Source organism: Brienomyrus brachyistius, chromosome 25, assembly GCF_023856365.1.
Source record: "Brienomyrus brachyistius isolate T26 chromosome 25, BBRACH_0.4, whole genome shotgun sequence".
Lineage (NCBI taxonomy): Eukaryota > Metazoa > Chordata > Actinopteri > Osteoglossiformes > Mormyridae > Brienomyrus > Brienomyrus brachyistius.
The window spans coordinates 7,288,070-7,314,372 of record NC_064557.1 but is presented as its reverse complement, the minus strand read 5'-3'; the positions used below and the strand labels follow the sequence as shown (position 1 = coordinate 7,314,372).

The following is a 26,303-nucleotide window of genomic DNA, read 5'->3' as shown; positions in this document are numbered from 1 at the left end:
AAAACTGCACATTCCAGGGTGGCCTTTTATTGTGGGCAGTATAAGGTACACCTGTGCACTACCCATGATGTCAGATCAGCATCTTGATGTGGCACACCTGTGAGGTGGGATGGATTATCTCAGCAAAGCAGAAGTGCTCACTATCACACATTTAGACTGATTTGTGAGAAATGTTTGAGAGAAATGGTAATATTGTGTATCTGGAATGAATTGTAGATCTTTAAGTCCATCTCATGAAAAATGGGAGCAAAAACAAAAGTGTTGCGTTTATATTTTTGTTCAGTGTATGTTGCCATTTTTAGGGCCCCTGTCACTCTGGGGCCCCTGGAGTCATCCTAACCATTCCTCCCTTTACAGAACAGTTCAAAGTCGTGCAGTTAGAGCTGCCCGCCAAGCTCAGGACACCATGACCACGTTACATGACCAGCAGATGGATGAATGGTTGAACAGCTTCACTGCTGAAGCATAGAAAAATTCTTTTATTTCTGTTTACAGATGTTTGTGGCACAAATAAATTCTGAAAATTATGATCTTAAAGTGAGTATGCCTTCCATTCTGTCTGCTGAATCTAAATTTATTTGTCCAGCCGAACAATATATTTCAGAGAATACAAAAGTCCACACCATGCTCATGAATAGTATACAAATACTGACAGAGAATTTTTTGAATATTACAATCACAGTGATACAGTATCAGCTTTGATCAGCTGACTGGAGTGAGATTTTCAATTTGAGACCAATCATTCCTTTACCTGTATGTAACAGTTTTATCACCTTGTAAATAGTCTGTATGGTTCGCAGACTGTCCTAATGCTATTGATGTAGCTTATCTTTGGTTTATAATGGAATAACACAGATTTTCCGTAGAATTTCTTATGTGAGCCTAAAAGTATGAGTGTCAGGTCAGATGCCTGTGATCACAATTGCTGAGAAACCGGACAGTACAGACATTTCTTTCCATACAGTGTAAGCATTTTGCATGCAGCTGTGCAGATGTTTAATGCAGCAGTTAAGTACCGGAATTACTGTTCGAGCAGCGGGGGGGGGGGGATGCCATTTTTAGCCTAAATGGATGATTATCTAATTGCTTTCATTGCCTGAAGCTACCCTGTTAGCTGTGAAATATATAACCCTAACAGAAACACTTTTTTATTCTCCAGACAAACGTTCAGGGGAGAGACGTGAGGGGTGGAGACTTATTAGGCTTTATTGTATACGAGCCCTGATGCACAGAGAATCTCACACTCCACGCGAGCTCTTAGCATATTCCGGGATAAATTATCAGCGAGCCTCCCCCCCCCCCCCCCCCCCCGACTGTTAAAGCCGCGATTAACAATGGAGCCTCAGAGCATCTGCACACCAAGCCGAGGAAGCGGCCAACATCTGCGGTGACAGGCAAAGGTGCGACAGGCTGATGGGAACCATACATTTCCCAGACACGCAAACAAATGGCACTGCAGCAAAAGGGTGATTCACGTCGAAAGCAAAACAAATGGTGTCACTCCCCCCCCCCCGACACCCACATCAGCCTGCGGCTCGGCGCTCGCTTCGCACATTTACTCATTTTGCCACTTAGCTGCATGAAATTAAACTCAAACTTGCTGTATTCTGCACCCCGTGGATGCATATCTGACCCGATAAACATGCTTGCAGAGACATCTCATGCATGGTTAGCCCAATTCCACTCATTTACCTCTTCGTTTTAGCATGAATTCATTTTTATCAACACTTTAGAAAGTCCTGATTTGGTCAATAACTGAACATATCTTTCTATGAATTGGATTTAGTCATCGTTTAGGCACGCTGGTAAGGGTAGATCTTCCTTAAGTACATGCTTCAGTTCGACATACAGGACCGAAGACCGGGGATGATGTACGGACGGCGTCGTTTTCCTGTGAGATGCGCAGGCGCGTCGGTAAAATAGCGGCGCGACGGAGAACGCGGCTCATCACTTGCGATAATTAAAAAGCGATCGGCGGCGGAAGTCGGCGGCGTGAAAATCACAATGATTTACGCTCCGCAAATGAACATTTCATTGCATCTCAACATAGGTCAGAGCTTTATCCTTATCTGTTTATTGAAAGAAATAGACATATACTGGTTGAATAAGAGAGCAACATAATGACTTAGTATTGTCGTTGATTCACCTGACATTTCATTCTGTAACTAAAGGAAATGAATCCGCGGTTACTTATCTGATTCCATTATAGATTGCTGTGTCCAACATTCCGTTTTGGTCAAACTTCCATTTTTCATTCCTTTTTAAATATCAAATCTGTTTCATATTTGTTTGGGTAGATTTGTTATTATGTACCTTATGGCCACATACTTATGCAATCATCTCCTATCTCTTCGACATGGCAACAATATATTAGACTTAGAAAATATCTATATTAAAATAATATTATTATATTGGTAATTTAGTGATATTTACATACAGTACAACAAACTTATGTATAAAAGTATAGAAAAGCAGTCACTTAAACAGAGGAGAGAGCATCTTAAAGTTTACATCAGTACAGTGGACAGTTCCTTTCTGTCATGCATTCTGACGGGTGGTTAGGTTGCTGGTTCAAGTCCCATCCTTGGCTGAATGGTCAGATGTCGGTTGCGCCCTTGAGCAAGACCTTTAACCCTCTTAAGGGGCGCTAGATAAAGAGCTGAGTCTGTGCTCAGGCCCATACCTTTGGTCTCAACTGCTTATATGAGAGTGTGCATGTCTCAAAGGACAGAAATGTGGGGAAAGAGGCATTCCGATGTACTTGTGCAAAAAAAAGCATCACTTCAAGTACACTAATATGGCAAGTCGGCGTGATAAACCATAGGGAACAGAATCAGTGAATCCTTAAATGTTATTAATACAGGCAAGTGGAAGAGAATTCTGATGGTGTTGGGGGAATTAAAAATTCATTACTCAAAATAACAAATGTAATATCTAGCGCAAGTAGAGAAACATCTCTTGATCCATTTAATTTGTGGAGAAAATCACCATCCGACGAATGTAAGGAAGAGAAAATAAATAAATCCATGGTAAAATCTGCAAGATTGTGTTAATCATGATTTAATTTGACTTCGCTGATGTTTACATAATGTGAACATAATATTACAACATAATGTCCGGATAATATCTGGACATTTCGGAGGATTATAATTATCTCAGTAGACGGAAAACAGCACGAACGTAACAAATAGCTACCGGTTCGTGAAAGCAGGTCCGCTTCTCCACCTCATTGACCACATCATTCCTGCACCTGTGTCGACTGACATCAAATGAGCTGAATTAATGGAGGTGCTAATGCATCTGCCTGGGATTCAAGTTCACCGTGGATAAAAGGCCCTCAGATCTTCACTCAATAGTCAGTCCCTGATACAGTTATCAACATGCTTTCCAAATCATACCATTCCCTCTTTTCATTGATGCTACCTTTTCCGTGCTTCTTATTTGCCATGTTGTCTTGTCCGAAGCTAATTCCCTGTGATAATACAGTCCGTTCTTATAGGTCACAGAGTTCTCTTAGGTTAAGGGTCAGCAAATGAATGTGGTCGGCATCCATATTCACAGTTAATGGTCTTTTAATTTATGCCCCACTGCTGATTCTTGTCATAGTAAATTTGAAGAGCTGCACTGCCATCTATTGAAAATGAGACTCTCCATTGTCAGCGCCGTCCTTCTGCATGATTCTTTATGATATTTTGTTAATTATATTGCAGGAGATTAAGTAAACAGCGCTGTTACGGGATTGGCTGGCAACGCGGGAGGCCGCCCTGCCAACCGGCCGACGTCTTCATTTCCAGATATCTGTCTGTTGTTTCCCCCGTAAGCCAATATTAAAGCCACAGAGCAGCGGGAACTGATCAGATGGTCCGAGTCACGTGCCTGCGACCGGACCCTGCGAGACAGCAGACCCGCCCCTGCTTATGCTCGGCGTCCTCGCAGTGGCCATTGTGCGCTGGCATGTCATACGGCGAAGCAGCATTCGCCTTCCGAACGACATCTGTCACCCGGCTGTTCCACATCTGCGAGGCAGACAAGAAAGGACTTTGATAATATGCACTCTCCCTGGTTTATTTCTATTTAATTCCCAGTTCTTAATGAAATTAGAGATCATTTTACTGGTACACAAAGTCTTAAATGGACAGGCAAAATTCGCAAGCGGACAGACGGACTGAAGGAATCAGATTTATAGGAAATTCTAGAAAACGAAACCACGCTTTTATTGTGAAACCATGGTCCTTGAGTTAGAATGCCTCAAAATGAGGAAATAAAAACAAATTAACAGTATGGTGACCCCCCCCCCCCAAACACCACACCCCAATTTCATCTCCTCAGTTGAGTATCAGCCAAGCTCATCTTATGCCTCCACAGATATCCTGCTAGGAAAAGGAAAGAAAGGAAGAAGGAAAAGAAAACGAATGTGACCTGATGCGGCAAAGGATGCTCACGTGTAACCGAGCAACGCCTGTGTGGGAAAACTGAGGTAACATGTGACCTGGTGGGCGGAGCCGGCGGCGACACAATAACGCTGGCCAATAAAATAGAGAATGGGCAGCAACTCTGCGTCCACTCCGCAGCACGGCCTTATCTGCTTGGCGGCTGTGGGATGGTGAAATGTGCGGAAACACTGTGACAGCTGACACCTATGCAGAACCAGACAGATTCTGCAAAGCGCATTACAGCAGCAATGGAAGCATATGAGCCTTCGTGCAAAATGAAAATATATTTTATGTAAATCTGCGCGCGTGTGTGTGAGTGTTTGTGTGAGTGTGTGTGTGCGTGAGTGAGCGAGCGTGTGTGTGTGTGGTGGCTCTCACAGCCATAGGCCTTCACACGCATCCCAGCTGATTTGAGAAGCACTTGACTGGATGCCACAGAAGTCGGTTCCTGTGACTCTCGCGCTGCGGAAATGACTAATCATCAAAGGAAAAGATGGAGAGTCAAAAAAATACAGAAATGTGCTCTTTCCATGAAGAATCACACAGCTTCAGACTTCTGAAATGAGAAATTAAACCAAACTCTAATCTCAATTTGTAACCTGACATTTTGTCTTAACGACAATCAGAATCGCTGTCTGACAGATTTAGTTGCACTTGTCATTCTGTAATCTATATTTATGTTTTTGCGTATAAATAAAACATAAAGCTACTCAAAAGACCAAACTCACAGCTCTCTCAAAGCAATTAATGGAAGGATACCTGTCAGCAGAGATACAGAGAGAGAACACGCATCATTCTTGAACTACTCTCTGTTTTTTGTTTTGTATTGATATTCATCCAAAGGCTAATTGAGCAGCAGGTTCTCTGTTAGACAGGCGACATACATTGAAACACTTATCAAGCAGAGGGTCTCCAAGAGACTGGACCATCTCCCAGAGAACAATTTATCACCATGAGTCATAGTAAAGGTAAAAACGGGGTAGCTACATTTAAACGGCATAATTGAGTGGATTAGTGTCAGAGACAAACACAGCAGCCTTCCTATATAGGATAGTTTCCCTGTCTGTTGTCGTTTTCATTTATTGCGCATTAAGCGCCGATGTGTAAAATGTAAAAGTATCATCGAATTTTTATAATGCATATTGCAGCGAGCATCGTAACGCTTCGTCTGTGACTGGTTGGAGGCTATGCGTGTCATCGGTGGCTGTCTGCAAAGGGCGACGCGCCCCCCAGACCGTGTGACGAAAGAGGCGTAGGAGACGGGGAATGCGAGGGCAGGGGCAGGGCCTTTGGGGCGCCATCAGGGGAACGCCGGGGCACGCCACTCTAATTACCGAAAAAAATTAGAGCGAATGAAGAACGGCAAAGAAATGTTAGATAGCGACCTGTTCCTTGTGGAAGATGAGAGGCGGAGGAGGAAATCGAGCAGGACCGGCAGAACTCTCAGCAGAGTCATTTTAATACATCATCCTTCGCCCAATCCGATTAATTATTCAGACGTAAAACTAGGTAAGGGGCTATGTTTTCCCACCTAGTCGGAACTCCCTGAATTCCAAGGATATTTCAGCTGAGCATGAGCCCTTAACGAAGGCTTCTGATGAGATGTTAAAATTATGATTTGGTCTCGGCGTTGACTGCGGACATCGGTGTCCCACGTTGAGGGGAATTCAGCCACATATCACACAGGGAGCCGAATGCATCTCTTGCAGTTTTGAGGCAGAGCAGTTCTGAATCGGTTGATGCAATTTGTCCCAGAAGCAAAATTTCAGGCCTACCAATAAACAGAATTCAGAACCACCTGTAACTAACTAAATGTAAATAAGTATTAGCTAGCATTTTTGAGGCAATATACAAACATGATTTCACAAAATAAAATAAATCAGTCTCCCCTTGTGTATTTATTTATTTATAATTGTAACCCATGCTGATTTCAGGAATTATTAGTCAGACTTCCACTTTTTCATCTGCAGAATCTTGTTTAATTGTGTTTTTCTTTCCTCTTTATAGCTAGCACACCTTCAGCAATTGCACTCTACATTTGCTGCTTAAAAAAAGATCTTTAAAATAAAAATTACCGAGTCTCCTTGTCGCTTAGTTAGAATGGTTCTCTGTGGGTCACAGTGCCCATGTACAAAAAGGCAGACAGTTCGAAATAAACTAATTTCTCTGCCCAGAAAAGCCGCACGAAAGCCCTGACTTAAGATGAACCACCCAGCTATCTACAATTTCCAGGAATGGCATTTAAAAACTGTACAGTCCATTTACTACCAAAGACCATTTAATCACTCAAACACCGTCATCCCATGAATACAATTTAGATCCATTATTTTCATTTTAGAGAATCTTTGATTATGAGACTAAGGTAAGGTAGCCTATAAAGTGGACCAAACATCCCCACAAATGCTTGATTTTTTTTTTTTATTTCTATTTTTTTAGCGACCATATGTCATTTGACGGCATGTCAAGTAGGTAGTGCAAATATAGTTCATTTAGCTAGGATGTGGCCGCTCTGCACTCCTCGGGTCTTCCCAATTTTCCGCCATAAAGAAGAGGCATCCAGGGACCTTGTCTCGACTCATTTGATGCCCCCCCCCCCCCCCACGCCCCTTGAACAGATGGCCATTCGTATAAAGGCCGGGGTAGCCACATTGAGATGGCGCTATGCTTCGGCTTGGATGCCTTTTCCCCACAGACAAACCGTGGCCTATATTTTGAATTCCACTTTGTGATCTGGTCAAGGACAAGCAATTAAGCACCTGTGTGCTCACCAGGGACCACAATCACAAATTAATTTCATTTATACAAAAGAGCCTATATTCAATTCTCTCCAGGGATCTATTCACACAGAGATACGCTTTAATCTTTTGGTTTTATGTCAAAATAACATGAACAGGGGTAGGTTCTACCAACAATTACCATCCATGTTATTCGTATTTAAGACATTGTTATATAGAACAAAACAAGCCACAGTGCCTATAAATGTAGTACATGACGAATTTTAAAAACCTGAAAACTATTAGTCCCACTTTGTACAGGTGTCATGGTGTTACTCCTGAGGATCTGCATAGGGGCAAATATTACATGTTATACTGTAGCCAGCGAGAACGAAAATCATGTCAGCGAAAAGGCTGGTGATTCTGGGAGAGAGAATTAAAGACACATTTATTCATTTATATTTATGCTAAACATGATGTTTCTTGTGGGTTCCTGCTTCCATCCCCATGACCCTAACATTATAAGTGATAAGATGGACGAATGGACCGACGGATAGATGGAATCTTTTTTTAATGGGAATCATCTTTTGAGCGATGATAATGAACAGCTGTGATGAACTATATACATGCTACGCAAACTACACTGGGTAACTCGAAATCACACTGAGATAATGATCGTTTATTAACACTTGAGCCTTTTAAGCAGTCATATGAAAAACGTTAGATAGATAAGCTGATAAACTTTAGATAAACTTCATTATTAATTTTTGAGAGAATAAAATTAAAAATAAAAAAATTAAAAAACAAGCAAACAGAAAAAATGACTTTATCTGAGCCATGAAATCTTGGTAAAATCTTTGGAAAAACAGCAGCTCTCTGGGTCACAACTCCAATGCATAATCCTTAATGAGAAGGTCGGTCCTGTGACCTCCGGGGTCAACGACGTGCGTTTGTTTATCAGGGCATTTTCTGACCTCATCGTCATCTCAGCAGAACAGCGACTGTCCAAATAAAACCAAGCTTTTCTCGGTATCTTCCGATAGCAATCAGCACCACATTGCTAAAGGGTTACGCTATTTGGTACCTTTCCATGAAACGGTGATAAAAATCTGCATGAGGCAAAATTAAATATGTCTGCTAATGTATGTCAAGCCGTCCCTTTACAAAGGCATTTAATCCACTGAATTATCTTCCTCTCTCTTTATATATTGAATACTTTATTTCAGTTTAGCGATCTGGGGATCTGCCTTTTGATAAATGGGACTTCCGTCCACCTGTTTTGACATAGGATTTGCTCCAAAAGTAGTTTTTCCTCCATCTGGTATTCTCTACATTATGCCAACAGTTATATGTAATACAGTCCTGTTCACTGCCCTTCTCCAGGAACCGGACCATGTGACATGTTGGGGGGGGGGGGGGGGGGAGCTTGCCTAGGGCGCCACTTGGGCTTCGACTGAAAACAAGGAAATGAGGAAGGGAGTAGGACTTGAGCTTGAGTATGTACAGCTCAGTGATCCATTCCTGCACCCAGAAGTTTGTGGGTTCGAATCCCAGGTCCTACTGAGTACTCGTATCACTGGTAGGCCTTAGAGCAAAGCCCTTAACCCCGTGAGTGCAGGATCCTGCTGTCTGACCCAAACTGTAGTAACTCGTATGGAACTTTGGGCAGAATAAATAAATGCAAATTGAATGGAGAGGGGTTTGTCAGGAACAGCAGGGGGGACTGAACCCAAAAAGCCGTTGTTTAGGTATCATCAAACGGGAAAACACAGCAGAAAGCAGAAGAGGGAAATTTCTGGGTGAAGCATCAAGCATTCAGGCATCGGGATCTGGGTGTGTTAACTGGGGGGGGGGGGGGGCGCCAGGGAAGTGAGCCCAATAATAATGCACAGGTCAAGTAAATGCATGTGCTCATACCTGACTCCTCCCCCTCCTATCCCCCACTCTCCCCTCCCCCAGCAATAAGACCTGTTTGTTATTTTCTTTGCATATAGTGCCAGTATTACATTTGTGTTTTTGGCAGTCTAGCTCTGGGTTTAATGGGACGCGCCACCATAATCCCATCAATTTACATTAGCTGGTCCTAGACATGCACTCTGCTGACATTCAAGAAAAACACCACAAAGAGCGATGCATCTACATGCGCGCAAAATTATTATTTTATTGATGGAAGCGGAAGGGAATTAGCAAACAATACACTCGGCACTCCAGTGGAGGAAGCCGTACAGCGGAATAATGCATTTAACGCGGCATAACGCTTTATCTTTACGGCGTGGGCTAAAAGACGAATTAGCACAGGAACTGCGCATGAACCTCTAACCTGATGTTATTTATGGCTGTTTAGGTTATTGGAGACAGCCTTTATTTATCCAGACAGCTCTAAGTCATTCTCAGATTTTGTAAACACTGTTGACCGTCTGATCTCCAACAGCATTTTACGGTGCAGATCTGACATATTGTCACTGCTGTGCTCCGAGCTGGCGCTCACGGTGGAAATAATTAACACGTGTACTGTGATGAATGCCATTTACGCGAATAAAAGTCCAATAGCAAAGTCGCGTATATTGAATTATTTTATTGTGCTCCTCAGAATGGATTAAAATATCTTCCTCTATGCATACAGTGCATTTTATATAACGGATGGATGTGGTTGTTTTTGTGTAGTATTTGTCTGCACCAAGCATTTCTAATGATTTTATTGGCTGTTTAACGTGAAGGAAAAAATTATATACTTATCATAATCACAAAAAATTATAAGCATCTAGAGTAACCATATATTCATATAACAGGTATAAATATCACAGTTGCAGTCTTTTGTCTAGCCTTCTGTTAGACAGTGCCTATTCTAAGACATTGTTTACCCTTATATAAAGTAAATATGTTCATATTAATCAAGCTGGATTCATTCTGTTCATTAATTGTGCAACTGGATAGCACACACATAAAGGGTTAAACTGGTACAAAGCATTCTGGGAAATCCAAAGTAGAATATCTGTTATGCAGTGTGGCAAAGCACGATATTTGTTTCGATGCATTTATAAATAAATTTCACTTTCTGTGATTTAAAACATATACTGATCGTTACGTGCCGTCATTTCCATTAAATTTTATTCAGTTCATCGAAACATTGTGTGCATGACTGATTGAACTGTTAATTTGCTAACAGCAAGTCTCGGGTAGCATTTATATTAATAACGTAGCAAGTTTTTGACGAGCTAAGCTCAGGTAATTTGCAAAATTCTCTGAACTAAGTGGTCGGGATGCCATGTCACATTATGGCCAGTGTTAGGTATCTGCATGACTCTGCCTGCTCTTTTTGTAATTATCATTCTACAGGTCACCAAAGTAAGATTATAGGTTATTATGTGCTGTCCTTTAAATGTACCCCCCCCACTTCCATTTTAATGATCTGCACTGTGAGATCACCCAGCTGCAGTAATTCATATGGAGCTCTGGGTAACCAGCAGGGGAATGAAACACGCAATGGTTCAGCGATTCTGCGTTTTCAGAAAAGGAACTCGCTGTTCACCTGTAATGCCTCCCTTTGCAGAGAATAAGGGTTATGGTGGCAATAAGGATCTGTGGGGATCTGAGAATTAGTAGCTGGAAATGGCCAGAAAGAAATTCAGGTTTTTAAAAAGCGCACGAGCAGGAATGCCAGCTTTGCTCAGCTGGCCAGCGTGAGATTTGCAATTTGAGAGAAGTCTGCACTTACATGCACACACATTTACATGCATGTAACAGTTTTTATTACCTTGTGAATAGCTGTAGGGGTTGCAGATTCGTCCAATGCTTCTGATGTAGATAATTTTAGGCTTAAAATGGAATAATATAGATTTAGGCGTAAAATTTCTTGCTTCAGAAAGCGTGTCACGCCAGATGTGTAAGAGTTGGCAACCCTGCCAAAGTTATTATAGTATTGTGAGGATATTATAGCGATACTGTCCGTTGATGCTGGTGTGTGTGTGTATGCATGTGTGTACAATTAAAACACATACATTTACAGTACCAGTCACACCAAGCCACAAAGGAGAGTGACGGTGTCGCGTCACATGACCTGGTCACCTGACCTAAACACAGTAGAAATGGTTATGGAGGAGTTTGACCAGAGATGAAGGAAATGCAGCCAATGAGAGCTCAGCATATGTGGGGCCTCCTGCAGGACAGCTGGAAAAGCATCTCAGGAAGCCACCTCATGGAACTGGTGTAGAGGAGACAGTAGGGCCAGCCGCTCCCTGGGGTGATTGGGGTTAAGGGCCTCGCTCAAGGGCCCAATGGTGGGATCACTCTGCTGAACCAGGGATTTGAACCGGTGACCTTCTGAGTCTGAACACACAGAGCAAGAAATCATTTATTTATTTATGTGGGAGGGTAATATTTTTGTGCAGCGCATGATCCTATGTATATTACCTTACAGTGTTGATGTCTTTATAATTATTCAAAAATGTAGAGAATATAGTTCTGTTGGTAGTTGTGTCCGGACTGGTGACTGGTGCCGTATACCCGGCCAGAGATACAATACCCATACAGTGAAATGCGATACTTTAGTCAGTCATCAAATGCAAAATGGAACATATATTCTTAATCAACAATGGTATGGTTTATTGGCGTAGACTTATTTCCCCAGAACAAAGAGTTCTCTGTTTTTCTTTTGGGGTATACTGATACGATCCCCTTCTAACGGCGGGTGACAAAGCAAGCCACCGCTGCTCAGTCTGCGTTTAAGCCCCCACCTCATCGATGCCGCGTCTCTCCCCAGGCAGACTGACTCCAGCAGCCCTGGCAGACCCCGCTCACCGCGCGCGGCCCCACTTTCCCAACACTGCCGACTTCCCCCTCTTGCCGCCCTTCCTCCTCGGCCAGAGCCTCGGGCAGCAACTAAAGGGGCACTAGCTGTCCGCAGCATCGCTCTCCGGGGGGGGGGCAGGGGAGGTCAGGGAACATCTTCATGGCTCAGTTCCCTGAAATCTAAGTTTTCCTTTTTCCTGTAAATTCACCTGAAGTAGAGTTTCAACTTAAAAACACAGAAAAAAACTAAAAAAACACTATTTAAATCCTTAGAATAGTTATTGGAATAGAATAGAATAGAATAGAATAGGTCAATAAACTATTTATGAAATAGATGCTGTCAAATTATGACAATAAATTCCCTAGACATCACCCCCTCATCTAACTCCCCAATAACTTCAGTCTGTAGTCTCCCTACAATCCCCCCCCCCCACCCTTCAATAAAGTCTGTACTAAAAGCCCAACTTTGCAAGATTCGTCTCAATATGACCTGGTTCACCAAATCCATGTCTGGGGCTGCTCTTCTCTTTGCCACCACTATGTGGTGTAGCTTCAAGTTTCATGCCATTAGTCTCACTATTAAATGTGCCCTGTTCCACATCTTCAGCCACAGGGTCTGCAAAGTTTGATCAAAAATCAGTCAAATGCTTTTTGAGTTATGGCACTAAGGAGATAAGTGTATGCGGCAGTGAAGTTCATGAAAATAAATGTTATTAGAATGTACGTATTTGAAAACTGGATGTGTAATGCATAGAATAATATATATAAAAAAAAAAATAGGAAGTAAAAATAAAAATGGAAATAAATGAAAAGCAAATTTGTTTTTTTTTGATCATCAGTATGTTGCTCTATACATAATAAGCATTTCAACCAAGAATGATTATGAGTCTCTCGGATGGACTAATCAGCGATAAACAGTATGTCCACACCATCTGCCCAGGGAAGGAGGTCAGCTGATCGGACATGTTCCGCCCCCCCCGCTGCTGGCTTCCCCTGTTTATACAAACAATTGTTAATGACGAATGTTATAATGGAGTGATTCATTTTCGCTTTCCCCATCCATCTTCCGACTGCCTCTCCAGGACAGGCTTGCAGGTGGCCTGGAGTCTATCCCAGGCAGGGCTACACCCTGGATGGTATGCCAGTCCATCGCAGGGCACGTGCACAAAATCGCACACCAGGGACAATTTAAAGAGACCAATTATCCTCACTGCATGTTTTTGGACTGAGGAAGGAACCCGGAGAACCCAGAGGAACCCACACAACACATGGAGAACATGCAAACTAAACAGGCAGCCAGAAGGTGTGTGTCAACACTGATGCCCCATAAGTCATCCTGTCTAATTTATCGCTTTCATTACCTTCCTATTGTTTCTGTCTCTCACTTTCTGAGTATAACGTCCTTTTCTGACTTTCACGATGTTCCGCACGGGGAACACAGCACCAGAGACTGACGCAGAAGACTTACACTGCGTAGCTGCTTAATATTCTGGATCCTCCACAATCGATACAGTAATTAACATTTGGGTCTTACAATCAAAATCTTATTTGAAGATAATTCAATAGCCTTATCAGTGAAAGACATTTGCTGACACGCTGTGTACATCTCAGAGATATATAGGATACGGGGATGAAAATTAACTGCTTTTATCTACGGATATCTCTATCGGAAAATAACGGACCTGGGTGCCATTCGCGTGGCTATCAGGAGAAGAGGAGTTCTTTCATTCAACTGTTGCCACATGAGGTTCTCCTACTTTTTCCTTCTCACCGACTACAGAAATGGTGTCATGTGACTATTCACTTCCTCTCTCGAAGCCGGAAGGAAATGCAGATATAAAGTGTCACGAGCAAATTGGGCCTTGACACCCAATACCGACTTTACTGCCCTGGGATCACTGAGTCCACGTGAGAAGATACCATGGGAAACAGATGATTGACAGGACTTGAGGCAGTTGACTGGACGCAGGAATCGGGAAGAAGATGGGCAGGCGAATGGGAAAGGCAGGAGACTGAAACCAACCGGGTGACTCGAATCCAATTAGGACCCATTGGGAACCAGTACAACTGGAGAAATTGCAAACTACACACACATTATTTCAACCCTAGAGGAGGGAGGCAGTGGCAGCACTGTTCACCAAGCCACCCAGTGAATTAACATACATTCACAAACCCCATAACCTGGTAACATGCGCACCTAGAAATGATGATGGCTAAGCAGGTGTGCTCCGGCCTTACCTCCTCAGTCAGGGACCGGGACGGACGCCCCTTGGCAAGCAGCCAGATTGGACAAGGTTGCCGTGCACATGCACTCTGCACGAGATGGATAGCCAGCTGGGTGGACAAACGCGGGGAAGAGGAGCACAGAACCAGAAAGCGCAGCCTCACACCATGACGGGTCAGCAGGACAAGAACCCAACCAGCACACCTGCCCAGACCCAACAGTACGGCCTTGTAATGTAGAAAGAGTCACTTAGCAATGAAGGACTTTTCACGGAAGGTCATGGGTTCAACTGATTCTCTCGTTGCACCTTTGAGCAAGTTTTGGCACTAAGACGCCGATCAATGCACTGTGTGAAATTCTGACAACCTTTATTTTTCTATACAAGGTTCTGCTTAAAAACTTTTGTATTCCTAAAGTTGGTGGACATTACCTACAAAAAAAGGAAAATATTGCAGAAATAACTTCTTTGTAATGCATAAAACAGCCTTTAATTGTTTTCTGAGAAAAAAAAGAAATGTTCTTTCAGGTGAAATACGGACATAGCCGGCCACGGTTTCTCTTTCTCTCTTGTAGAAAGTATTACGATTCTGTTTCACAAATCTGTTTCAGTGCTGTATTTAGTTTCGCTAACTACATATTACAAAAAAAGCAATTCCAAAAAGTGACATAAACGCATCCCCAGTGAGATCCACGACTCCTTTGAAACTTCACAGGCTGAACTTTTATATTAAAAGAAACACACATACTAATGCAATTGTTCGCTCTCATCTCCACATAGTGACTGACCTGTTGACTCCTTGGTGCAGCATTTAATCTCTCCATTCATTGGCCAGTCAGATGTTGATATGCCTACTTGGGACCAATCCAGCTGGTGATTGGTTATCTGCAACCAGGCAGCCAATCAGGAGTTGTCCTACTTCATTGATGCTGATGTGTTGACCCTCCTCTAGGCTATCCAGCATCATTACCTCTTATTGCAGTTGTTATTCCAAAAATGCTAGGGACCCTTGATAAAGCATTTTTATTATGAGATGCCAGCCTGACCTATACTGTTATATTCATTTGGGAGCAATAAATTCTCTTGTATTTTCTCATCTGCCCTGGTTTGCATTCATATTTGAATAGAGTGCCATCTACTCTAATTCTGGAAGTGGTACAGTTAAACCAATTTAACTGTAAAGTAATTATACCTAATGTATGAATATTTATTCCTCCTATGCTACATCTCTGTACATGTTTTTGAATTTAAATATATAGGAGGAATATACGAGGGAAAGAATGATTACAATTGGGAGGAGTTAATTTAGGGTTTAGTTCGCAGTATCTACAGTATATATTGTATATTGTTTTGAATCATATCATACTTAATTCTATCATAGGACTACATGTTGTTGCTTTTAGCATTGTGATACTGTTCTTCAGGCGGCTAAATGAATAATAAGCATGATCTGTATTAATATGTATAAAAGGTCTAGAAACAGAATGGGAAAAAAGTTATTCTGCACCCCCTGTAAAGACACAGTGTTTTTGACGAGTAGATTTGGAGTAATGGAGGGCGTGATGTGTTCGTAATACTGTGTGAAGTATCTCGCTCCTGCAAAATCCTATCTGCCAGTTTTCATTTCACGAACTTGAACACACAGACAGTTTTAAAGGTTATCTTCAGCGACAAGATCTAAGTTGCACGCCTAATTGTTTGAAAGGACCGGGTGCTATCTATGATAGTTCCAGGAATTAAACAAAAATACCGGTTCCATCCCCGGAACTTGCAGCATTTAGATGCAGGATGCCCGTTACCTAGATAAATATATGCTCCAACGTTAATGCTCAAAATGTAAGATAGCGCCTATATCGCCATTGCGGGTATTAGCTCATATCGTTTATCTAGTGTTGCCTTTTCGCGTTTGATGGCACATTATTGCATGCAGAAGTGGAAAGTTACTCTAGAAAGTACAGACCCAGAGCAGGGTTTCGTTTCAACCAACTAGTTCAGCATAAAGAGTCACGGGCAAAGGCTACTCACCCCAATCGCTGAAACAAAACTTTCTGAACCTGAACCTTTTCCCACCTCTGATTGGACGTCAGGCCCATATAACCTTAACTAAGCAAATGAATAACAGCAAGTATCAAATGCATGAAGATTAGGTCGAAGCTGCAGTAGTGATATAGTGCCATAGCATCTTCAGCTGGAGGCGACACAGACTAGCAGGTTCTCTGAAACTTTTCCTTCACGCCTGGTCTCTTCTGTTTGCCTCCTGTATTTCTATGTCATTCCCTGACAACTAGTCTCTGTTCTGCATTCCCATTTAGCCTGTTGCTGACCTAGTCTTGCAACAAACATGCCTTAAGCTGTTTAGGTGATCAATCACATTTGCAATAAAAACAAATATATATATATATATATATATATATATATATATATATATATATATATTTTTTTTTTTTTTTTATCGTCACCCACATTATAGATTACAGTGAATGTTATTTTGTTTTATATAGCTGAATGTCTTCTTTTTTATTCGTATTTCTACCATGTACAGGTATACGCTGGGTTCCGCCAGCACCTACTCAGGTAAATTGATATCTTCCTGCAGGTCGAGTCACTAACTTGGCAGCAATTTTACTGTTCAGTAGCCTAACAGGAAAACTGTCACCAGGCTGCACGCCATCCTACTCTGCCGTTGATTTACTTGTCTCTTTCTCTCTCGAGTTTGAGAGGACTGATGTGCAAAGACCTACTTAGATTTGGGAGAGTCATATTTTTTTAAGATAAGTGGCAGGTCTCATTCCACTAAGAACTTGTACGGTCTTTGCATGTCTGTCAGAGACGTACTGGCACCAGTAGGTAAGAAAAAAGACCTTTTGTTCTGGGAGTAAGTCACAGTGTCTACTGCGAGTTTTGTGTCATTCTTTGATCTTTGACTATATCTTTCTTTTGCACCCTTGCAATATTGTTTTGACCCGTCCAACTTTTGTAGCACATTAGAGGCTGCTGTCTGTCTCAGTGGCTTCTCTTCTCTTCTCTCTCTCTCTCTCTCTCTCTCTCTCTCTCTCGATCATCCTTCTCTCAAATATACCAGGGTCTACAGCTTGCCTCCAACATAGTAATTCCAGTGAGTTGTGTTATGTTCAGGGACCAAGATAAAATGCTGGTTAATGGTTCCTTATGCATTTCACGGCTTCCCAAAGCAAGACGTCTTTCACCTCAGAATCTTGTCCATTGAGCACTTCTGTAATTTTTTTTGTTATATCATAACATATACAGTACTGTGCAGAAGCCTTAGGCACTTAGTAATGTTTAACGCTGTCTATCTTTAACGCTTACCTGGGTAGTACAGTAAGTGCACATTTTCTTAGAACAAAAAATATAATTTAGCATAAGGACATGTGAAAATTACGAGTAACACAATTAAAACTAGTAAAAATGTCTTCTGTTCTCCAAAAAGTTACTGATATATACTTGGATAACTAGACAAACTCCGCTTCAGTTCCCGAACTTCTCCTCAGTGGCACCCGAACCATTCTACGTATTTATTAAATTTCACCACCAGCTCGCTTAATTAATTAACTTAATTAGATAAAAAAGCGAACGAGATTTTGAATAGATATACTGTATGAGGTGGGCTAGTGGTCAGGTCAAATAAAACACACGGGTATATTGTATGGTTGCTGGAAATAATAGGGTTATTTTAGCAGAGGTTTTGAAATGGCTGAACTGACACACTTTGCTAGGCGTAACAGCATAGTTTTACACCATTATCATCAAAATAAGAAGGAAAACCCATGTAACACAGGAAACTGAATCACTCAAAAGAGAAATCAAGATGGTCAACAATAATATACAGAGGTGGAAAGTTCAAGTGCAGGAAGTACAAATCTAGAACAACCAACCTGTTGAGGATAAGGAGTCACAGTCACAGAGTAATCAACTGGTTGGTTGAAACAAAATCTTGGTCTGGATTTTTTGCGTTCTGAACCTGAACTTTCCACTTCCGCTGATACCAGCGGTGGCAGCAGAACAGAGCAAAGGCTGTGAAAGTGGATGTCATGTCCATGTTTATGCCGTGAATGGGGCTCCTGCCAACACTATCTTGCAGAAGGCGGCGCATGTCGGTGTGCAGAATATCATATTGGGCCCCCAACCCAAGTCAATTCAATTATATTGCAAATTTTGTAGGGCTTCCATCACTATTTAGGGCTCTTGAAATCTCCCTAAACACCCCCCCCCCTTGTGGCACCCCTGGGCATACATACACAACCCATGAAAAACCAGAGATGTGTATATTCACAGCAACCATCATGATCATTCATAACTGAGCTGTAGCTAATTCTAGCTATTTGCATTTGGGTATGATGACAACTGAATGTAACCGCAATGATTTTTTATTTTTTTGAGATTCATCCCTAAATATCCAAGTACATTTTTGGCAAGTGGAGACGTACTTTTCATTTCCCAAAAGGTACTGACTATACCATATTGTATTGTGAAGAATTAATAAAGCTGTCTCTCATTTTTTTTAATTATTAGGAAATGTCATTCAAGGTGTGCTCTAATTAAAAATGCAGTAATTAATCAGAATGTGCCATTAATCTTTATGGTTAGTGTCGCCCGGGTGATAATCAGGACCTTGGCAACAGCTATTTAAACAACTTTGCTATACAAGACGCTCCTCCTTTGGTGTCATGTGACTGGAAATCTAGCCAGATATTATATGACTTGGCTACTAACTGGCATATGGGCATCCCAGGGGGCACCCTCGTTTGTGTCCTGTGCTGCTCTGCATTGGCCCGGGCTCTCCTGATCCAAAGCAGGATAACAAGTTAGAGGATGGATGGATGGATGGATGGATGGATGGACTGCCTGGAATACACGTGGTCCTCAGGTCTCAAGTCTGTCTCTAAGTCACAATTGTAGTAAAAATAATAATACAGTAATGAAAAAAGTAACTACGTATGACACTGTACTATACGTTGAGCTGATGAATCGCTGAAACAAAGTTTCCAACAGCATTACAAAGCAGCGAGTGTGTTCATCATTACAACCATTATATTTGTCCCGAATTTTTTATGTCATGGACTTTATGACGGTCTGTTCGTAAGTGCGAGTTGCCTGTACGTTGGACATTGTTTGCCCGGGGAATCTTTAGAAATCCTCTTTCTTTGGAAATCCGATCGCATTACATCCCACAAGCAGTCCATCCAAAACAGACGCTTGATTAAAGTACCTAAGATTATATGTTGTTAGGTTTCCTTATGCCCTAGCTCACTGAATAAGTCTGACAGGGACCATGTTTGTCATTGAAGTGCACTGGTGTGTGGAAGTTTTGCTATAAAGTTAGAGAAATGCTTATGGTATTCTAATGCGGTGTCTTGTTTTTACTGTATATCTTGCAGTCCATCACCTTTGTGAGGGTTGGGTGATGTCAGGGTAGATTTAGCCAGGTGACCGACAGATCCAGACATCTTCTCGATATTCCAAATTGTAGTTGATGTGAAAGACATGAAGGTATTAAATAATACTGTTTTTCTTCCTTTTAATCCCAGTATACTGACATACAAAAAATGTCTAATAAATATCTGTTATGTTTAAATGCTTCCATTATATGCAAGTTAAGTATATCATGTGATCAGAGTTCTTAAACAGTAAATGACTAAAGCTGATTTATGCTACGGATCTGCAGTATGAAGTGGAAAGAAAAAAAAAAGAGAGATTTTACAGAAAATTGCAGGAATTCCAGCCAGCAATAAAAGGAAGTCAGGCTTTCCCCAATATCAGGGCTTTGTAAGTAATATCAGCGGTGTTCAGCAAGGTCGCAGCTGTGGTCTGCTCCGTGACCTTTACCTCGCAAAGTTTATTTGCAGCGTGGTCCGACTCCAGAGACATTAAGCGATGGACCGAGGTGGTGAAGTTAAAGAGGATTACGTCGTGGGTGCAGAACCATCTGCGACGACAGACGCCCCTCAGCCCAGAGCAGCTCGTATAATGCCTGGCTGGGGAAGAGGATAACAGCTGTTCATCTTCAGAGATCAACTGGACCTTTTCGCTTTCAAAAATCAGTTAAATATATCCTGAGGAAAATCGTACAAACTTATAAGACATGCTCCCCAGTTACAAATAAGTTTATAGCGATTTTTAATAATCAAAACATCTTACTAATAGTGGAGCTCCATGCCTGAGTAGTAAATGATATTCCATATATTATATTTCCCCCCCAGGAACGTAATTATGGGCTTGGTTTTGCAAAATGTGTTATGCCCTGCTTACTGTAAAATTGTTTACTAATGGAGTTATTCTGGGAGTAAATGAAATATATGCATAACCGAAGTATTTGTGGTAGGGATGATCTTGGGGTAATGGGTCTGACCAGTCAAATTACTGAACACAGAGCATTGGTCGTGGTGCAGAACACCTGGGCGATCGAGAGCTTGCGTTCATGCCGAGTTCACCTTCGTCCGCGCTTGAAGCTAGCTAAATCGAGACACTTCCCTTCTTCTTACTGCCATCTCCACGGCCGCAAGGAAACTTCTGTTCTTGACATTTGTGTTTAAGTGTCGGCAATAATGAAACGTCAAGCAGACTTAAAAGTCAGGAAGCTATTAAGCTTCAGAAATAACTTCCTCTTCACATGCAAATGATGTGATGTCGAGGGAGGGAGTGGGGGATGTGGCGATGTCATGCAGAGATGTATGTCGTGTGTTTATTGTGTAAGAAATCTGAAACGTCAGATGGCGAATGGTGGCATCCGTTACAGCGGTGGAGTCGTCGCTCTTTTTCCTCAGTGTCGCTGCATGAAATTAGACCTGATGGAACTCAAAGACTGAAAGGAGGAAAAAAAATTACTGAAAACAGTTTATCGTATTTTATTCCAAATGGAATCCTTCAGGGACTTTTCCCCTCATTTCATCTTAAATATCTGCATTGCGGAGCATTGCACAGCACTTAGGAGTTTTATGTTAGGATAATACCAATGTATAATTTTAGGCACGTTATAGATATTCAGAGCTTTCAGAATATGACATACTGACAGCAAGTACAGGTTAAACCGAAGAAACAGTCTGTTGTGTGACTTTTCCGGTTTTTTTCCATGCTAAAATTGCTCAATCATCATCTGAGGGCGGTTTAAACCATACAGCGATAAACAACGTAAAATATTCATTTGCACCTGGTGCTGCGGAAATGAACAGGCAGGTTCAGACCGTCGGGTTAGTTTACTGGGGATGAGTGAGGTAAACGTCTGACCTTCATGGTTATGAATGCAAACAGAGATCAGGCCGAATGGAAAAACACGTCACAGCTGGTCAGCTGACTTACCCTGTCCATCAAGCTACGATGCAGACTAACATGAAGCCATATCGTTTGTTCTGCATGTCCTCGAGTACTTCTATAGAGCAGCTATGAAGTGACACATCATAAAAACACCTTTACATTTCCGTTGCGGCGGAAGCTTTATTTGATAGTTAGCGTCATCGTTTTTGCTTCTTCTCATTATTGTAAGTGATTTTCCCGTAGAAACTAAGTCATTAAGGCACTAAATAGGCTTTAATGATGTTCTAAAAACAGCCAACACTTACAGTTTTGATAATGTTTACCGTTAAGCATACTTTTCCCCAATTATTTCTTAATGCCTTGGGAATTACAGACAACTGAAGAGCCGATCCACGTTGCACCACTGGAGGACAGTTATACGAGATCATCAATATTGAAATGAATATTTCCCCTTGGTGTGTGCTTCTGGAACAAGTCTGCAGTAGTTTCGGAAAATTATTATATGTTTTATCAGGTTGGAATGCGCTCTTCATGTCTTCTTCTTGCACAATGTTACTCATTAGCTGAAAGGTGGAAAGACCCATTGAGGAACTGAATCGGGTGATGGAAGGGTAGAGTGCAGGAATGTTCTGGTGTTATAGCTGCATGAATCAGTGGATAATTACCCCAAGAGTTTGAAGACTCTTAAGTTTTAAAATGCAGAAGGGTTATTTCAGATAATTATATCTGCGTGGATTACAAGGGGTTAAGCTGTAATTGAGAACAAGCTATATAGTGCATAAAGAAAGTATGTTTCTTTGACTGATTCATTCAGTTCTGTTCTTGCCATTTTGCTATTAATCACAGTTGTAGTTATTGGCTCTCAAAGTGATATAAACACAAATGTCTGCTGTTTTATCTTATTGCAAAGGTGCTACTAATTAAAAATCACCCAGTGATGATTGTCAATGAACTTTGTAACTCAGAACTGCTCTTGTAGAACTGCAATCTCTGAGAACTTAAAGTGAATGTTTTACTTTAAAACGTCTGGTTCATTCTAATGTGATATATATTTTTGTGCAGGAATGAAGTAATGATTTTTGTTATAAAACCAATAAATCTGCAGTCTTTTTTTTACTGAATTTAGCAAGCATCCCAAGAATTTCTGTGAACACTGCATAATACAGACAAGCTGAATTTTAATGGTGGTTTTCAATCCTTCTTCCATTTTTTTTATAAAAATCATGTACAAAAGAAGCCAAAGCATTATTTCAAATATTATTTCAGCCATAGCACAATAAGAAAATTGTGAGTCGAAGCGATAATAAGCTAAAAACATCGAAAAATAATCATTTTGGGCTGCTGAGAAATTTTCAAATAGCCATCTTGTCTCCTTGAACCATTTTCATTCCATCCATCCATCCATCCATCTTCCAGTTGCTTATTCAGTAGAGGGTCGGGGGGGGAGGGAGGGGGGGCTGGAGTCTATCCCAGGCAGCATATGGCACAAGGCAGGGGGACACTCCAGTCTGGATGCCAGTCCATCGCAGGACACACGCTCACACACTATGGGCAATTTAGTGACGCTGATTTGCTTAACTGCATGTCTTTAGACTGAAGGAGGAATTCGGAGAACGGAGATGAAATATACTTGGGGAGAAGGAGAAACCTTCAAAATCACACGTCTGGAGCCTCAGCTTGTGATGTGCGAGACCACAGAGTTACCCACTCGACCACAGTCCTATCCTTTTACGCATTAATATTTTTTAATTGTTACAGAAACCTATACAAAAGACGTGTGGATCTGAAGTTCAGGTGAATTGGCAAGTCTTTACTGTCCGTAGTATGTGACTAAGATCTAACCAAAGGTGCAATGCTACACTGATTGCAGCACCAGTAACCAGCATAATTCGTATCTCTTACAGATTCCACATTCCCTGCAATAAATATTGGTCTCTCCGGTTTCGGTTCACCCGCATTACCCCGGAGACCAACAGTCATCGTCCCCATAACCCATAATCACCTCCCATACAAAACGTCCTCCTTTCTGACCGACACATCAGTCCCACGTTTACTTATTTTCCCATTGCATCCATGACTTGGCCTGTATTCCCGCTGTGATTCATTAGCTCACTCACACCCTTTCCCTGTCCAATCCTGAAACAGATACACCCTCTATAAGCCTATCAGTTTCCCTAGACATTCACAGATTACTATCATGAATGAAATACCTGTCATCTGTTGATTGCTAAAATTAACTATCCAAAGTGCATGCATTACGAGGTATATAAAGGCCTTTATTAACACAAATCATTGAATCATATCTCGTAGATGGTTTCCAGCCTTTTGAACAATTTCTGGCTGTGTTCCTGTGCTTATTAAACTAAATACACAGTATGTCAAAATAGTAAATGCTTGAGTTGAGGTCTTTCAAATAAATGCTTTTTTTATTTGCCATTCACACATTGGAATGCTTCTCTTTGCCTGCCCTATCTTGTTCTCCATTGCTCGCGGAGTCCCAACGCAGGGTCAGCCAACGTGCAGCGCCCCCGGAGCTGGGGGTTAAGGGCCTTGCTCAAGGGCCCATGAACATGCGACTGTTCTGCCAAGGCTGGGACTCAAACTGGCGACCTTCTGATGATGGGCACAGAGATTCAGCCTGCTGAGCAACTCACCACCCGCCGTTCAGTCATATGTGACTGAGAATTAAGCATGCCATCACATGATGATGCCAGCACGCTAGCATGAAACGAAATGAGCACCTTTGACAAAATAACTCGATTTCTATTCCGGTTTAAACTGATTTGCATTCCCCAGGGCATACCGCATCCCTGAGCCCACAAATGAAGGGCCTGCACGGCTTTGTTTAATTAAGTTCCGCTTACTGTCTTTTAGCCGAAACAGTATTATTGAAGAACGTCCAAGCTTCAGTAAAAAGGCTTTAACTGCAGAGATAATTTGCTCTTCGGGTGTCTCAGCTATCAGTGGCCATAAGTATTTATAATATTTTTAATAGCTTTTCTTCAGATTGGAGCACAAATTTGTATATATATATATTTTTAATTATACCTGCGTTCACTAGTAGAAACAACGGTGCATTCACTGCTAGGTGGTGAACATTGTAATTGAAAGCCCAAGGTCAGTAAACGGATACTCTGTAATGGTTAGTTGTGACTTTTTATCCACTCGTTAAGTCGAACGTGTAAATTGTTCCTGTCTGCACTCACGTCTTCCGGACGTCAGAGATTAATCGTCTGTGGTCTGCGTCCATCCCCGGAGTCCTGTCCACAGACGCTTCTGGATCTCGCTGACTGCAGAAACACAAGTCCCACAGTCACTGACATATGCTCAATGCCGGACCTGCCATCTGCACATTCTCTGATGCTTGCACAGCTGGTATGGAAACCGGGAATGTTTGTTTGTCACTTTCGTGACAAGGGGGGGGGGGGGGGGGGGTAGGGGGGATGGCAAACACAGGTACCGCTTCCTACAAATTGTCACGTGTGAGGCGATAGGCACTTGCCCCGAGGCTCGGTGGTCACGTGACAGAAAACATGTTTACCGCAGACCTGTAACATAAAATGTTCTGGCTCTTAATTACGGCAGGTGCACGCATGCATCCTGCCAAAAGGAGAGGTGCTCTGTACACATTACTGCCGCACTCAGGATAAACAGGGCTGTTAAATACGCATGGATGGATGCATATACTGTAAGTATGTTTATTTGTCTTCTCGCTCACCGGGGCCACACACTGGCTCACTGGGTATTCCTTTCGCCTCGCACCTTGGGGGCTGGGGGATCTCACTTTGCCTCTGCGATTGGACGGTTCATATGCTCTCTGTCCCGAGCAGGTTTTCTCTGGGTAATCAGTCCAACCACAAGTGTGTGTGCGGTTTCGCCTGACTTTTGTATGCCGTTGCCTGGGCTGTCCCATGATGCCAAACAGGACAATCCAGTCCTTGTTACATTAGTCTATGATGCTTTCAGTTTATACTCACATTCTGAGATACATTTTGGAAAAAAAAACAAATTGAACTGAATAAATTATAAGTAGTTCTCAGAGAAAACCTCTTTGGTCTTACTCCCACAACCAGTATGTACGATTAAACATTTTCTCTCCATCCATTTATGTTCCTGCTCTCTACTTATCCTGCACTGGGCCACTGTGTTCCTGGCACCTATCCCAGGAAACACGGGGTACAAAGCAGGGAACCAGGGACACGATGCCAGGCTATAAGAGATATCATGCATTTGTCCTGTAGCTAATACAAATATTAATATCCCTTTCCTGTTTCAATTCTTTTATGCGTATCTGTGTGGCTTATGCATATATTAAACTGTGGGGACCAAATGTCGCCACAATGTGATTAAAACCTGTTATTTTGATGTTGTGGGGACCATTTTTTTCAGGCCGCTCAAGGGAAAACTCAATGTTATAAAAACTAAAAATGCCAAAAGGATTTTGTTTGGTTACTTACAGGATGGTTAATGTTAGGGCTGGGTAGGGGTTAAGGTTGCCATGTTGGGATTAGAGTTTTCCCCATAGAGTTAGACGGTACCCACAAAGAGTGTTTGTGTGTGTGTGTGTGTGTGTGTGTGGGGGGGGGGGGGGGGGGGACATTTGCAATTTCTTTTTGCATGCTCACTGACCCTTATCCAAAAGCACGCTGAAGTAATATTAAACCAACACTTCCCAGTAATTATCGAGTGGATTTACAATCTCGCTGGACGTTTCGTCTCAGTCTGCATGAACACACAAGCGCCTCTGAAATATCGATCCCGCGCACAGCAGTTCCGTAAACATAAACTGTGTGTGGAGCTCAGGATGGGGGTTGAGAGGGGCCGGGAGGGGGGGGGGTATATCAACTGTTCAGTGAGGCAGATCATCCCAGGACATT

At 42.1% G+C, this 26,303-nt stretch overlaps 1 long non-coding RNA gene across 1 annotated transcript in view; it reads right to left on the bottom strand.

The window, feature by feature from the left end:
- Positions 1–3,625: 3,625 nt before the first annotated feature.
- The window catches only part of LOC125720761 (uncharacterized), a 33,291-nt gene continuing 10,613 nt past the window's right edge, over positions 3,626–26,303 (bottom strand). The window contains exons 2-3 of the long non-coding RNA XR_007385566.1: positions 24,633–24,716; positions 3,626–4,016 (exon numbers count right to left, since the gene is read on the bottom strand). This is a non-coding gene — a long non-coding RNA (uncharacterized LOC125720761). The remainder of the gene's footprint in view (positions 4,017–24,632; positions 24,717–26,303) is intronic.